The sequence below is a fragment of the Balaenoptera borealis genome (genome assembly GCF_965194805.1).
Source record: "Balaenoptera borealis genome assembly, chromosome: 2".
NCBI lineage: Eukaryota > Metazoa > Chordata > Mammalia > Artiodactyla > Balaenopteridae > Balaenoptera > Balaenoptera borealis.
In genome coordinates, this window is record NC_138867.1 from 156780800 (window position 1) to 156793096 (window position 12297).

General features: G+C 37.3%; 1 protein-coding gene across 11 annotated transcripts in view; it reads right to left on the reverse strand.

The window, feature by feature from the left end:
• FBXW11 (F-box and WD repeat domain containing 11) overlaps positions 1-12297 on the reverse strand; it is a 130610-nt gene that overhangs the window by 81129 nt on the left and 37184 nt on the right. The window lies entirely within an intron of this gene.

Here is a 12297-nt window from a genome sequence, read left to right on the forward strand (position 1 = left end):
TAAGTCCAAAGTAGTTCTGGCTATGACAGCAAATACCACTACCCCATATAATCCCAACAAAGCTTAGAGACAGCCATTCCTTCACACTGCAGTTTATTCTGTCTGTCCAGGAACTATTTTAGAAACAGGTGAATTTGTCATTCAGTGAACAGTAAGACATGACCCTTTTCTCATGGAACTTGGGATTCTGATGGGGGAAAAAGACAACAGACAGGAGGAAAAAAACAAACATGGAATGTAATTTCAGGCAGTGCTAAGTGCTATGAAGAAAAAATAAAGTAGGGTAAAGGAACGGAGTGAAAAGCAGGAAGCTATTTTAGATTGGGTGGCCAGAGAAGGCCTCTAAAGAAGAGATATTTGATCATGCACACTACTGGTATAACAACATAAATAGCATTCCTATTGCTTAATTGTCCTAGAAAACCCTATTTACAACTTAAAATATAGATAATCGTCTCTATGAAAATAGTTTCTACTTTAAGAGGCAAGATGGTGTATTGGAACCAGAGAGACTAGGTTTAAATACTGGCTTTGCCACTTAGTAGGTGTGTGCCCTCAGGCAAGTCGCAAGCTTTCTTTCTCAGTTTCCTCATGTATAAAACAGACATAACAAAACCTAGTTCATAAAATTTGTTCAGAGGATTAAAAACGACAATATATGGGAAAGGGCTTAGTAATGTGTCTAGCGTTAAGTGTTAACTGTGAGTTCCCTACACACTTATGGTTCTTCCACAAAATGAGTACTATGTACTGAATGACTCTTTATGAAGAATCATTACTGAAGCATTTCATTATTGCAAGTAGACACATATCATATTTTTATCTTCCCATACCATGGACTCCAAAGTCCAAATCACCTCTGACTAAATGGTTATTAGATATTGGTGATATAAATGATATTGGCTTGATAAGACTGGTATCATTTTTACTAATGTCACACTCACCTTTTCTTTCTTCATTTGGTCATGGACTACCTCTGTTCCCATTTGTATCCCTAACTCCAAAGATTGGCCTCTTTTCATTCACAGCTGTAATGGTTAATTTTATGTGTCAGCTTGGCCACAACAAACTTGGCCAGCTGTGTGGTCAAGCATTAGTCTACACGTTGCTCTGAAGGTATTTTGTAGATGTGATTAACATTTATAATCAGTAGACTTTGAGTAAAGCAGATTACCCTCCAAAATGCAGGTGGGGCCTCATGTAGTAAGTTGAAAGCCTTAAGAGCAAAGATGCTGCCTCAAGACTGTAAAAGATAAATCTTGCCTGCATTTCTGCTTCTCTGCCACACAAATTTCAAATTTGCCAGTCCCCACAATCATGTGAGCCAATTCTGTAAATTATCCATCTATCCATTTATCTATCTACTACTGGTTCTGTCTCTCTGGAGAACGCTAATACACTGGTCAACCTTACGAGTTGGTCCCCTTGCTTCCTCTCTTCATTCTATTATCTATACAGCAGCCAGAGGTCCTATTAACACATTAGTCAGATAAATTACACCTCTCGTCAAAATTCTCTAATGACTTCCCATCTCATGCAGAATAAAAGCCCCAACCCTTGGGATGCCCTACCCCCCGCCCCCACTTTCTCCATAGCACTTCTTACTACCTAAAATACCATGTGTTTCACTTATTTTCTTTCTTTTCCCACTAAAATTTAGGTTCTAAGACAGAGTGGCTTTTTGTCTATTTTGTGCACTCTTGTATTCCCAGCCCCTACAATAATCCCTGGTACACAGTAGGAGCATCATAAACATTTGTTGCTTGAAGAATAAGCAAATGAGTAAACAAAGTGTGATTTTTTTTTAATGTATTCTTTGGGCTTTCCTATGTTTTCCAGTTTTCTACACTGGGCATTTATTTGTACTATCATATACTGAGATAATGATACTGAGATAGTATACTATCATATGCTGAGAATAATATAAATTAGAATAACCATTTTGGTGGAGGATAGGTCAATGTTTTTTTGGGTTTTTTAAAATTAATTAATTAATTTTTTAATTTTTAATTTTTGGCTGTGTTGGGTCTTTGTTGCCACGCACGGGCTTTCTCTGGTTGCGGCAAGCAGGGGCTACTCTTCGTTGCGGTGCACAGGCTTCTCACTGCAGTGACTTCTCTTGTTGCGGAGCACGGGCTCTAGGCGCGCGGGCTTCAGTAGTTGTGGCACACGGGCTCCGTAGTTGTGGCACGCAAGCTCTAGAGCGCAGGGTCAGTAGTGTGGCACACGGGCTTAGTTGCTCCGCGGCATGTGGGATCTTCCCGGGCCAGGGCTCAAACCCTTGTCCCCAGCCTTGGCAGGCAGATTCTTAACCACTGTGCCACCAGGGAAGCCCTCGGTCAGTGTTTAAAAGCCTTAAGAAAGTTCATATCCTTTGACTCAGAATTTCTCCAATGAATAATACAACCTAAGAAATAAGTATAGACTAAAATTTAATAACCTTAATGTCCATCAGTAGGAGAATGATTAAATTATTGTACATCCAGACAATTAAACTCTACATAGTCATTTATTAAAAATGTAGACCTAAGTTTACTAATATGAATCATATTGGTAAAAATGGGGTTATAATTCAGTATACATAGAGTATAAGCCTATTTATAAACTAAACTAAACAAAACATACACAAATACACACATACATAAAAATAAAATGTCAAGAAGAAAAAACAATGAATGGGCACTAAAATGAAGTGAGATTATGGCTGAATGATTAATTTCTTCTTTATACTCCTCTACTGTCCAAAATTTTTGCAGTGAAAAAGTGTTACTTTCATAAACAGAACAATAAAAATAAATCAACAGAAATACATAAAACCAGAATTCTTACAAGCAATAAAATAAAAGTCTGTAGTATGAGGTATATTGTGTCATTTTTGTTGAAAAAGTAAAAAGGCATTTTTTAATGTGGCCTGAATCCCATTTACCCACCGCCCTATCCTCAAATTACGTATACTGTTAAACCTTACTCAACATGCACACTACCTTATCCATCACGCACACTGTTTTGGAAACCATAAATTAAAAGTGTTAGTAAAACAAGGCGTAGTTTTCATTTTCCCATAGCAGAGGCTCTCTTCCATGGAAAATATATGTGATTTCTTGAGTGCCTAAAAATATGTATATGATCAATGAAATTAATAAAGTGCTATTTCTTGAGGGCTAGTACTATGTGCCAGGCATTGTGCTATCATTAAAACTTTCTCCAAAATATGAATTTACTTGTTGCTTCAAATTCTGAGATCACCAAGTCACCCTATATTCAGAAAATATGACATGGAAATCACTAAAAAAAAAAAAAAAAAAAAACCCAACAATTTCAATTCACAGTAAAAACAGGAAACATCACTTCTTTAGAAAAATGCTAAAATGAATCTTTCTGTTTGGCACTTTGAACTTTCAAAGCTTATCATCATTAACAGGACACTTTGAAACCAGCATTGTATGTATGAAAGACAGCATGATACACCCCGGACCATGACAAGCCTAAAGAGGTTAATAACTGATGATGATACTTGAGAAGTAAAGAAGAACAAAAGCTTGAAAGAGATTTCTGTGAGTGGGCATCATCAGATACAAGGAAATGAAACATGAGCATATGATCTCAAACAAATGGGGGAAAAGCGAGATCAGTAAATAGTATGCAGAAAACAGTGTGGCCATTTAGAAAGAATGTGGATCCCTGATTCATAGCATATACCAAAATAAATTACAGAGAAACGGAAAGATTTAAATATAAAACATAAAGCCATGAACCACTAGAAGAATGGTAAAGGAAAAGAATGACTACAGATGGCCAACAGGCACATGAAAAGATGCTCAACAATGCTAATTATTAGAGAAATGCAAATCAAAACTACAATGAAGTACCACCTCACATCGGTCAGAATGGCCATCATTAAAAAGTCTACACATAACAAACACTGGAGAGGGTGTGGAGAAAAGGGAACCCTCCTACACTGTTGGTGGGAATGTAAGTTGGTGCAGTCACTATGGAAAACAGTATGGGAGGTTCCTCAGAAAACTAAAAATAGAGTTACCATATGATCCAGCAATCCCACTCCTGGGCATATACCTGGACAAAACTATAATTCAAACAGATACATGCACCCCTATGTTCATAGCAGCACTATTCACAATAGCCAAGACATGGAAACAACCTAAATGTCCATCGACAGATGAATGGATAAAGAAGATGTGGTACATATATACAATGGAATACTACTCAGCCATAAAGAAGAATGAAATAATGCCATTAGCAGCAACATGGATGGACATAGAGATGATCATACTAAGTGAAGTAAGTCAGAAAGAGAAAGACAAATACCATATGATATCACTTACATGTGGAATCTAAAATATGGCACAAATGAATCTATCTATGAAACAGAAACAGACTCACAGACATAGAGAACAGACTTGTGGTTACCAATGGGGAGGGGGTTGGGGGAGGGATGGACTGAGAGTTTGAGATTGGTAGATGCAAACTATTACATACAGAATGGATAAACAACAAGGTCCTACTGTATAGCACAGGGAACTATACATTCAATATCTTGGGATAAACCATAATGTAAAAGAATATAAAAAAGAATGTATAAATGTGTATAACTGAGTCACTGTGCTGTACAGCAGAAATTAACACATTATAAATCAACTGTACTTCAATAAAAAATACATTTAAAAAAGAAAAAAGAATAAGTATGATTATATAAAGAGTAAAAATTTCTTTCAAAACCTTCTTCAAAGCACAAAGCATTATAAACAAAACTGAAAGGCAAATGTAAAACTAGAGAAAACACTCGCAATAAGTGACAGAGTTACTGTATTTAATATATAAAGAATTCCTACAACTAAGATTTTTTTTTAAAAAGTCATTTTAGAAAAATGGAGAAAAGGTATGAAGAGGTAACTCATAAAACAAGAAGTAGAAATGGCCAATAAATAAATATGTATTTTAACATTTTCATTTATCAGAATGGCAAAAAAATACAAAATTAAATTATCCAATGCCAGCAAAGGCATATAAAAAGGGACTCTCTCATCCGCTGCTTTTAGGAGTATAATCTGAGCCAGCCTGTCAAAAGTACAATTTAGCAACCTTAAGTGTTTCAATGTGCACATTCTTTCACCTAAAGAAATAATCACAGAAGTATACAAACACTTAGCTACAGTGATGTTCTTCTCAACATGGATGTCTCAAAAATTGGAAGCAGTCTTGACAAGGAAGGGAAGGTTTCTTAAAATCAGTAATATATATATTAAATGGAATATTACGCAGTGATTTTTAAATGATGGTAGAAAGTCTTAATTTATCATGTTACTATTTGTCACTTTTTATTATTAGTTTAAATTGGAACAAGTATAGGTTATTTTTAATAATATTTTTAAAGTAAACCTTAAACATTTTTAAATGATATCCAGAGCTTATAGAAATAAACTAGATTATAAACTGGTTCACCCTCCATGAAAATGATTTAGCCTCACCTATCAAAATAAATCACTGCCCGTTTTGTAACAAATCACTGAGCTATATAGTTAAGATTTCTGTACTTTCTACACATATATTATAATTCAAAGAAGAAAAAAAAAATGTACTCCTCGCCCTCACTGCCCCCAAATCTATGGATGATAAAAGTTGGTGAAATTTCCACTGGTGAAAGAGTCAGACTTTACAAAACCTGGGGACGTGTCTGCAATATGACAGTAAGTAAATAAAGAGGGAAAATCCCAGTAATTGTTGGCTACATCATCATCCTATGAACAAAAAACCAAAACATGCAACGGTAGACAACATTAACTGTTAACATTTGTTGCGGGGGGGATGGAAAGGAGAGATTATTACTTTTCTGTATACAGACAATTTAATAATAAAACACTGATACTCCTTGACCAAGCAACTGTACTTCTAGGAATTTATTCTACAGACATAATCATGCAAGCCTAAAGGTATGTGTTCACTGAAATTAGCAAAGTGCCATAACAGAAAAAAAACTGAAGCCTAAAGTTCCATTAATAGGGAACGGGATATACATATATTTTTAAATGATAAAGCCAATATGATGAAATATTATTGCATCCATAAAAAAGAACAGGGTTTATATGATTTTATATGCTGATATGGAAAGATGGGCAATGTATCTTACTAATTGAAAAAGTTATTAATTGAAAAATAATATGTATAATATGGTTCTATTTCTATTTTTTTAAGTTTCTGTCTAAAGGATAATGGGAAACTCAGAAGTGATACTTTGGGAAGTGAGACCTGGGTTCAAAGGAAACTTTACATGTCTTTTATAACCTTCGGTACCAGTTGTACTATTTTTTTATTCTTTGAAACTTTTTTATATTTTTTTTTTCGCTGACATAAAACAGTGATTTGTCAAACTCCTTTTTTTTAAAGCTATCTTAGATTTGTTTTAAAATGCCCCAGAAAAAAACAAAGTTCAAGAAAGAGAAAGTTGGACTAAGAATAGCATAATATTGAAAACTGTTCAAGGCTGAGTTGAATGGATCGCTTTACTTTTTTGTGTGTTTAGAAATTTCCATAGAATTTTTCACATAAAATCTTACTAAGAGTTTTGCTATATAATACAGATAAATCCAGAGCTATTCCAGGTGAGTAAGTGAGAGAGGCATTATCCTTCTAGTGACTCCAAAGTCACACTCTGGGGTTCCATGGGACATTAAAACACCATTCTTATAATCATTTTCATCACCACAATAACAAAGAGAACCTGCACAATTTGATGAATTCCTCCTTGCCCAATAGGCAGGAGGAAGACAGACCTTAAAACAGCAACAAACGTTCTCTCTGGGTGGTGAGGTTACCAATGGATTCTTTTTTTTTCCTTAAATAACTATATTTGTAAATTTTCTTATACAGGGAAAAAAATGTGTTTTTTAACGATCATAAAATACTACACTCTACCACTGAAAGGTTACTCCGCACCTTCACATTATTGGCCCTAGAGTGCAACAGAATAATGAACAAGAAATAATAAATCTCCAACGCTCATTTAAAAAAAGACAGAGACATTGAGTTGGAACAGCCATGTGTGACCTTAGGAGACAGTCCTGAACAAAACAAGAACACCTGACAGCAGGGGCCATATCATATCATATGCCCAGTCTTTTATCTTATTCTTATCTTGCCCTGGACTCTAAGACTGGAATTCCCTCTTCTTGAATAGGGAACCAGGGGCAAGCAATGAAAGAAATGGATTTTCGTTCCTCAACAGCAAGCAATTGGTAAGGTGTAGCTGTTATCTCCCCTCTACCTCAGACAGACAGATATAACTATCTCCATGTAAAGGATGAGGAAACCGTGGGTCAGGAAAATTAAGTAACTTGCCTAGTGTCACAAAGCTATTAAGCATCAGGCAGAAGACTAGAATTGAAGTTTGTCTTCTCCAGAATCAGGATTCTTTCTACCAAGCTATCTCCCTTCTCTAAAAAATATTCTCTTACGTTGGTAGCTGTTAAGTTCCAACTGTAGTGTTCTCAAACCAGTGTGTCTCACTATACATATTGAAAAGAAAAGAAACAGCAAAGGCAAATGTCAAGAAGTTCTATTAATAACTGCCCAACACTATCCACAATGGAGCTAGACGAGAGGCACTAAAACTTGATTCACATGACCTCTGCTGTCATTTCAAGCAATCAGTCCAACTCTTTAAAAAAGCTTATCACTAACACTCTTCCCAACTGAGAGCTTGCAAATGGCATTCCCAAGAAAACTTGTCAGTTCACTACATGGAACCTCTACATTCCAGGTGCATTAGCTTTCAACTTTTTAATGTTAAAAATAAAGAGGAAGGGGCTTCCCTGGTGGCGCAGTGGTTGAGTGTCTGCCTGCCAATGCAGGGGACACGGGTTCGAGCCCTGGTCGGGGAAGATCCCACATGCCGCGGAGCGACTAGGCCCGTGAGCCACAATTACTGAGCCTGCGCATCTGGAGTCTGTGCTCCGCAGCGGGAGAGGCCGCGATAGTGAGAGGCCCGCGCACCGCAGTGAAGAGTGGCCCCCACTTGCCGCAACTAGAGAAAGCCCTCGCACAGAAACGAAGATCCAACACAGCCATAAATAAATAAATAAATAAATAAATAAAATTAAAAAAATAAAAATAAAAAAAAAAATAAAGAGGAGGAACTTCCCTGGTGGCGCAGTGGTTAAGAATCCGCCTGCCAATGCAGGGGACACAGGTTCGAGCCCTGGTCCGGGAAGATCCCACATGCCGCGGAGCAACTAAGCTCGTGTGCCACAACTACTGGGCCTGTGCTCTAGACCCTGCGAGCCACAACTACTGAGCCTGCGTGCCACAACTACTGAAGCCCACGTACTCTAGGGTCCATGCTCCGCAACAAGAGAAGCCACTGCAATGAGAAGCCCGCACACCACAATGAAGAGTAGCTCCCACTCGCCGCAACTAGAGAAAGCCCGCGAGCAGCAACGAAGACCCAACGCAGCCATAAATAGATAGATGGACAGACAGATAGATAAATGTATTTTAAAAGTAAATAAATAAATAAAGGGTAATTGTTTCTACCCAAAAATGGCAGTTGCCAGGTTAAGGTCACTACAGCATGGTGACCAGAACACTGGCTTTGCAGTTATCCATCCAGACCTAGGTTCATAACTTAGTTCTGCCACTTAAATAAATGTGTAACCTTAGGCAAGTCAATTCAATTCCATAACTTCATATACAAAGAAGCCAAGATAGATAACTTCTCCATAAAAGATTAAATGAGATAACCTAGTACCTAGGGCCCAACACTTAAAAAGAAGGTGGAAAATAAATGATACATATATATAAATAATACATCTATAGTAATATATATATGATACCTATATGATAATTATATTATCATATATATGATACATACATACATGGTCTGAACTCTTGATTATATGATGTAACAATCAACTGGTTGAATCTGGTTATCTGAACCAACTAAAATATTGATTCAGTTCAGCTTAGTTCAGAGACAACAAGATATTCTAGTTCAACTGTTCTAAAAAATGTTGAGGGTTAGTCCTAGTTCAAAGTGTTTCACTCTTTTTTTTATTTTGGCTGCACTGGGTCTTCATTGCTGTACACGGGTTTTCTCTAGTTGCGGCGAGCGGGGGCTACTCTTCATTGCGGTGGCTTCTCTTGGTGTGGAGCAGGGGCTCTAGGCGCGCAGGCTTTGGTAGTTGTGGCTCACGAGCTCCAGAGTGCAGGCTCAGTAGTTGTGGTGCATGGGCTTAGTTGCTCCGCGGCTTGTGGGATCTTCCCAGACTAGGGCTCGAACCCGTGTCCCCTGCATTGGTAGGCGGATTCTTAACCACTGCGCCACCAGGGAAGCCCAAAGTGTTTCACATTTTTTAAAAGTATGTATGTATGTGTGTGTATATTTCCGTGTGTGTGTGTGTGTGTATATGTGGCTAACTTCAGAATTTCATCTCTCACACACACACACACATACAGGGACTTCATTTGTGGTTCAGTCTAGATTTTTGTTCACAGGTCTGCTTACTACAATGGGTTCCTTGAGAACAGGGAACAAGTCTGTATTGCTCATCTTTTTATATACCCAGCACCAGTACAGGCCCTGGCACATACCAACTGTTCAGTAAATATTCATGGAATTGAATTTTCAGAAAAGCCACTCAGGAAACTCGCTAGCTTTAGGATTCAGGAGGGCTCAGCTTGGCAAAGGGAATGCAATTTCCCCCACTATAGATATTTGGCAGGTTTTCTTTTTTTATTTTCAGATAATGACTAAACAAGCCACACACTGGATATCGCAATAGTAAAGTTTTCACAAACAAAACTAAAATGGAAAACTCTAGAAATAGTAGCATTCCAGTGTAGAGGAAAGAAAACCAATTTTGGAATCATGCAAATCTTGGGTTCAAATGCTAGCTCCACCACTTCACAGATATGTAAAGATTAACTTGGGTCCAATCACACATATCACCTCTGAGACCCAGTTTCTACATCTGAAAAAATGGGAATAATAATACCTAAATCATAGGGTTGTCACAAAGCTAATATATGTGAAGCCCCAAGTACAATTGGTGGTGATTTTTTTAACAGTTTTATTGAGGTGAATGAGTGATTTTAATTTTTTAAATCTTTACTATTCCTTTTCCCCTCTTACAGGTGGCAGAAACTATGCCTAAAGGGAACTACAGTACTATCTTTACTCCTGCTTTTCAGAAGGTACACTAATTCAGCCATATATCAAATAGATAGGCTAACTGTTCATGGGTCCAATGTGGTAATTTTAAGGGAGGCCCTTTCATGCAACTCCAGAGCCCCAGCAAAGTCAACCAGGCCCTTTGGGTAGCCTGTTCCTTCTCTTCTTAATATGGGCTTGCTGAGAGGCATGCAATGTGAAACAAAAGACATCTTTGTGATAAACCTAAGATGTAGCAAATAAACAAAAGGCATTCTTTGAAAAAGCTCATACCCAAATTAAATTTTAATCACTAAGTTTTAGCACTTGTTTGGATACTGGAGGTAGAAAGGAGAAACACTAGTGTTAAAATAATATGTAAAACCAAGGGGGAGAGAGAAAGGAAGTCTTCCGGGTTCATATACATATGTTTACTTTCCATTCACAAATGGAACAAAATAGAGTAATGATTTGCTAATTCCAATCAGCTGAGTACATATTTCACTTTACTGTGCTGCATACTCTATCATAAACTAAAGAAAATAAAAACCTAAGTAAATAAAACTCCCTAATACACCTCTGAAGACAATATTTGTTCCATTCACATTTCAGTGAATATCATTCAATATTTCACCTTATTTCAAGGTCCAATCAAGGCAAAGTTTACATTTTTTCTCTTAAATGATTTTCACTGGGAGGGATGAGTCAAAGAAGAACTTTTAACACATTTGGGTTTCCATTTTCAACAAGGTAGGAACCCATATTTCCTCCCACTCACCCCACCTCCAGAGAATTCACAATACTGTTACTAAAATATATTGAATAATGCCTTCCATCGGTCAATTACTTTTAACTGAATGCAATAAAAATAATCTGCACATCCAGACCTCATTAACAGCTACAATTCTTCGCCTGCTTAAATTTCTGGAAAAAAAAACTAGAGCAGTCCACTAAAAAGCAAACTGTAACATTCAAGTAAGCATCTTCAGAGAAACAGAGACAAAGATGTACACTATTACTATAATGCAAATATCCATTATTTAGCACCAAGGAGAGCACATGCAATAATGTCTGCTATTTCAAGAACATTTTTGTTAAAGGTACATCACATGCAGGGAAGCCACTTTTCCAAGGATAAACATACATAACCCTGCAGCATCGCTGAAACACCCAATCCCTGGACCCTAAGAGTTGTAACCCAACTTTTTATACTGACCCTAAGACAGCTGGATCTTACATTAAATTCACTCTCTAGTTAACTGTGTTAGTGAGGTTCCAGCACAGTTTTCTAAAGAAAGCAATCTGAATCAATAACCACACCAATGCTGCTCAGAATGTTTGCTCATAAGTAAATAAAAAGCATGATCCCAATATGAAGGCAATTTTTCTCCTTCCTGGCCCCCCCAGCTCCATTTAAAGACTGTAAACATGAATAGAAAGATAACCTTGAGAACAGTAAAGTCACCCATACCATCAATAATATCCCTCTAATTCATTTCCTGATTCTACAGTGTTTTCCTAAAACAGGGCAGTCTCAACAGGATGCCAGGAATTCAATATTGCTTTTTAAAGATATATCAAACTGTCTGGAATATACAGTGATGAAAACTGAATACTGCTACTGAAACCATACTAAATTAAATACATGCTTTCTCTAAACAGAGCTTCCCCAATAAAGTCACAATGTTTTCTGCCTTGGCTCTCTTACAATCCATCCCAACAAGTGAGATCAGTCCAGCTGCACTCCTGCTAATAGCTTTTTTCTGGAGCAACCCCTCCCACACCCCAAAAGAGTTTTACTTTTATCTGTGGAATTCTCTGCCAGCCTCGGCCTGGAAAACTGGGTGTACCCTAAGGACAGGTGTGGGAGGTGGCCCAAACTGATAGTTATTGCCAGCATAAAGCCGTGATCTTTATAAGCTTCAATTTGAGGCTTTGTACCATTAGTGATTCTTTCTCCACTCCTTTATGGAAGGAGGGAGAGAAAGCAAGCCAGAAAGATGAGTTTCAAAATAGAAAAATCACCACTTGAATTATGAAATCCTCCCAACTCAACAAAGAACTGTTGAAAGTAGCCAAATGGAAAATGTCAAGGTTGTTTGGGTACATGCACAGCTATTAAACATGAGAATCAC